General features: G+C 37.1%; 1 non-coding gene across 1 annotated transcript; it reads right to left on the bottom strand.

Moving 5' to 3' along the window:
- Nucleotides 1-4,308: 4,308 nt before the first annotated feature.
- On the bottom strand, nt 4,309-4,382 carry trnai-aau (transfer RNA isoleucine (anticodon AAU)). Its single transcript has one exon. It is a non-coding gene; the product is annotated as a tRNA-Ile (tRNA).
- Nucleotides 4,383-5,238: the final 856 nt, after the last annotated feature.

The following is a 5,238-nucleotide window of genomic DNA, read 5'->3' on the forward strand; positions in this document are numbered from 1 at the left end:
AAGCAGAGTCACATTAGACACTGACACATCCATCATTAACATTTGGACACATTCAGCTGATTGGAAAGTAGATGGAGGATTATTTAGAAGTGATATCAGTGAACAGCTTCCAGTTACAAACCAGAGCTGGGCTTAGATCTATCAATGTGATCATCCAAACAATGTCTATGATGTCTTAACTTTTTTTGTTGATATATTTTGTTAATACATATTTCATGAGTAATATAGTTGTCTCTGTCACATTTTATTTGGCATGAGTAAATAAACTAGTACAGTGACTATCGGAAGTATGTATTCATATAGTTGGAGCTTTAGTAGAGTCATCATTTATGTCCAAATGAGTATGTGTTTGAAGGGTGGATGTACAAAGAGGTGTATCAATCAATCAATCAATCTTTATTTGTATAGCGCCAAATCATAACCAATGGTATCTCAAGACACTTTACAGTAGAGCAGTCTGTGTACAGGTGTACTGTACATACTGTACATATATCTTTCTGTTGTGTTTTTGTGCATTTTTTGTATGATTATTATTATTGTTTTTTGCCTTTGTAGTGTGATTCTGGAGTCATTTTGTGTATTTTTGTATAAATATTTAGTTTTGTGTATTTTGAGTCAATTTCATATTTTTGTTGTTTGGTGTATTTTTCTGTAATGTATGTTTTTTGAGTCATTTTGTATATTTTTGTGCATTTCTGTTATCATTTTGTTTACTTTTTGTGTAAATATTGTTTAGTTTTTTGTTTTACGTAGTTATGTGTATTTTTGTATTTCTAAATTTGACATAAAAAGCTACAAGCTCTTCAGGCAGATGTTGCCAAATGTGTGAAAATAACAGATGTTTGCTGATGGCTATGGTGGAGCTTCATCTTCAGCAGCATCTGAAGCGGCCACAGCCCACAGGTGATGATGGTGGAGGTGGTCGTCAGGTGGATGAGGGGAAGGGGAAACAGGAGGAGGAGAGACCCGCGGCCTCCACAGGTGAGAGTGGAGGGAATCTGAACTACAGCTAAGAAGTGATGAACTGTCGTCTACCTGGGTCAGATATCAATCAAGATTGGGTGTCATTTATTTTTGTTGTGCTTGTTAACTTTAACACAATCAGTCGTTAGAAGTAGGCCATTTTATAATTTAGCTAGCTGTGCATGCTGGGCAAAGAAAAAAAAAAAAAAGAAAAGATTTATTGAATTTATATATAATTATTATTTTGCAAATTTGAGTTTAAAAAAAAAAAAGATGTATTTTTTTTTATTTTTCCCACCACAGTTTTTTTGGACTTTTTTTTTCGCATTTTGTCCTTGTGGGTTACCATAGCGTGATGTGAGCCCGCCCCCTTTTTGTTTACATTTGTTTACTCTTTGAGTAGCTATATGTGTGCCACAGGCATGTTTATTGTTTTATTTACAGGGTCGCTGAGAAGAGTGAACTGTTGAGAAAGTTATTTTGTAGCCTGATGAGGTAAAATATAATGATCAAAAACTCATTATAATGTATCAGATAACATTAGATTAAACTTTACTGTCATTGCACAAAGTACAGTCCAGAGAAAACGTTTTGTATCTAACGTGAGAGAAAAACAAGTAAAGAATAAGAATTAGTGCATCTTAATAAGTCTTAATATATAAGACACTTGGTGGAATAAATATAAGAATGAGGTATTGTTTTTACAAACAGCTGTTTTCTTCCAGCCTTAACCTCTCACTGTCTCTTATAGGATGATGTCACTCATTTTTGGGAGCCTGTCGTTGTTTCCTCTCAGTAAGTACTGTATAGAATACATGATTCAGCTATTTTTCTAGAGTGAACATATCAATACTGTGATCATCTGATCAAGTCCATCAGGTGTTTATTTCTCACCTTTCTCTGTTTGTCTCCTTACACTTTTTAAAGGTTTCCATCTCTGTGTTACTGCTGTGGAGGTCTAAGGTGACTGTTTATTGATGTGGTGAGTACATAGTCTGTGAAAATATCACTTAATCACAATCTGTTATTTATACATTTTATTATTCATCTCATCTCATGTTCCTCTGTGTCCTGTTTTCAGGATCCCATCATATGTTGTTCATTGTTTGTTCAGGAGGTTCCTCTAAGTAAATACTGTATAGAGTTGATGACATTTTTCTAGATACCAGTACTGTGATCATATGTCCATCAGGTGTTATTCTTTTTCACATTTCTTTCTTTGTCTTCTTTCACTTTTTAAAGGTTGCCATGTATGAGGAAATATTCTGTGCTGATGTGTTGAATAAATAGTCTATGAAATATATCACTAAATCTGTCATTTATTCATTTTAATATTCATCAATGATCATGTCTCACTTCTATTCCTCTCTGTTCTAATTTCAGGATCCCATTATATGTTGTACATTGTTCAGGAGGTTAACTAGACCAAGCAGCTTTTAGGTTTCTGTTAAGTACTGTATAGAATAACAGGACTGGGAGGATGGTGTAGGTTTAAGTTTATTAGACATGTAGATTTACACCAACAAGACAGTGTATAAGCATTGTTACAAGAAAGTTTGTTTTCATTCATAGGCTTCATTGTCTTTCCATCAATACCTGGTGTGTCTCATCACCTAGTGTCCACCTGGGGGCGGAGCCTGCACTTCAGTCTGCCTTTGGGGGCTTTTTGACCATCATCTGTGTCTCTGAACCAGTGGGTGATGATGAACAGTATCATAACATTAGACACAGGTCCTTTGCACTATGGGAGGACAGTGTCTTTATCTGGACTCCTGCTGTTCTCCTTCCTCAGAGTCACAGCCTCCTCTGTCTGCAGGGCTCAGCTCAGGGGGCGGAGCCTCTGCTGCCTGAGCAGCTGAGATCAGTCTGTTACATGTTCCATGTCCTCTCCTCTATGTAGCGCTGTTTATAAGAGTAGAACATTTATTTTCCTCTATAAACAAGATGGTTCACCGACTTAGTCGTCCTCCTAAGACACTCATCATGTCCCTCATTGTCTCTGTTTGCTCTGTCTGAAGCTCTGCAGCGCGTCACACACACTTTACCGCTTCCTCAGCAACCACACGTCATGAGTTGTCATCACATTTTGATTGGTTGATGTTGTGTGTTTTTCACCAATAGGGAAGAGGTGTATTTTTTGCTTTCAAACACTTTTGCTTTGTGAGAGAAGGTAGAACGTCCCGTTTTTACTCTTCGTTTACACACTGAACGCAACAAAAATGACCAGGAAAAGTGCAGCGTTTTTAATCTATCATAACTATTGTTCTACTTGTTCTATCAAGATCATTTAAAAACTACTTTATAGTTTTAACAGTTTAAATTAACACTGTGAGGCTGCATCTGGTCGCTCTGCTGTCTTAAATTGGTCATGTGATCAGGATGCGGCGACGCGTCCATCGACTACAGAGGGTTAACTCACTTTTCTTCTCAGACACAGAAATGGAGGTTGGTGAAAGGAAGAAGACACACTGAACCACAAGCCCAGATCCAGGGACAATAGATTTTCCTCACTGGTGAATGGGAATGAATAAGAGTTCTGTTCTAATGAGAACAACACAAGCTAACAGCATGGTGAAGACTGAGAGAGCTTCAGGAAAACAGAAGCTACATCAGAAAAAGAGGGATCCTCATACGCTGATCATTGGAGATGAATCTGTGAAAAATGTTCAGATGATTATCAACAAAAATGTAAAAGGTTCTTTGTTTACCTGATGACATGGTATCAGACCTGGAAGGAAGAGTTTCCACACGTGAAGAATGTTGTGATTGATTTTAGAATAAATGATATCAGGAAGGAGCAGTCTGAGGTGTTGAAGAAGATTTCTGTTTATTCTTGTTGGAAATTGTGAGTATTTTGCAGAAAAAAAGTGTATATCAGTGGTTCCTTACCTCCAGTTCTCAAAGGAGACATGAACTTCTCTAGAATGTATTCTCTGAATAAGTTAGTGTCTGCTGCTTGTGCTGAACATTCACACATTCCTCTGTGATCAGCACCATGCTTCATTTCCTCTGATAGTTCTGGTCTGTTTGTGATATGTGAAAGCTCACTAGAACTCTGGTATGGAGCAAACAAGTGACTCTGTTCCTCTATAAAATGTGGGTCTAGGTTCACCTCAAGTGAAGCATGATGTGGTTTTTAATCATGTGAGAAAGTAAACAGGACCAAATATAGAACTTTATGTTAAAGAACAATACACACACCTCATAGAGTGTCTCTGCTGGCTGTGAATCCTTGAATTTGGTTGATCAGATGAAATAAGACCCAATAAGCTGTGTTTCTAATGGTTAGATGGTTAACAATAACATAATACATAATAACATTTTCATTTACAAACTGCTAAGATCTGGCCAGTATGGGGCTTGAACCCATGACCTTGGCGTTATTAGCACCACGCTCTGACCACCTGAGCTAACTGGCCTATGAAGCTGTAAAAATGTGTAAAAACATGGTTACGAGCAGTGCGTTACTTTTTACAGTAACTTGTACTGTAACGCAATATTTTTTTAAAGAAATAACGCCGTTACCGTTACATTATGCTGCGTTTGTCCGTTACTTTGCTAGCTGCGGTGTACTTCCTGTTTACAGTGGCTCTACATATATTTGCGGGACGCCGTGCCAACCACGGTAAAACAAGAAGAAGAAGAAGAAGAAGAAGAAGAAGAAGAAGAAGAAGAAGAAGAAGCATTGTCAGCATGTTTCTGTTTACATCACGTGCACCAATCATAGCGAGTCAAGAGCAGGACGAGCTTCTCAGAGTGGAAATACGCGTATTATTTTACTCATTTGTCTCCAAACGATGTATCGGTGAAGCGCTAAGCTAACGCTACATTGGTGGATGTGATGGAAGCCTCTGCACCGAAACAACAGCGTAAGGATTTTAATGAACTGTGACTGTTGAGAAAAATGCTGTGAATTTGTTTTTCCACATTTATTTTCATAAGCATTTTCAACAGCAGAATGTGCACCTGGAATACACACAGCTTACTTTACATTACTGTGCTAAGGCTGAAAAAATACTGTTTTAATTTTGGAGCAGCTGTTTTGTGCTTTATATGCACATCATTTATGGTTGTTTTATGGCAGTTTTTGTAAAGCAGAGTTGGTCAAAATGTATTCCTAATGTTAATTCAGATTGATTTCATTTATTTATTTTAGAAGGTTTTTTGTGTTTATGTTGAACATTATTGCTAGTTTTTGTACTTAACCTGTAAGGGAACATTCTAAGGCTAAACACAACTGTTTTATGATGCTGAAGCCACCTTAATTTTTAATAA

This window comes from Gouania willdenowi, chromosome 2, assembly GCF_900634775.1.
Source record: "Gouania willdenowi chromosome 2, fGouWil2.1, whole genome shotgun sequence".
NCBI classification, from domain to species: Eukaryota; Metazoa; Chordata; class Actinopteri; order Blenniiformes; family Gobiesocidae; genus Gouania; species Gouania willdenowi.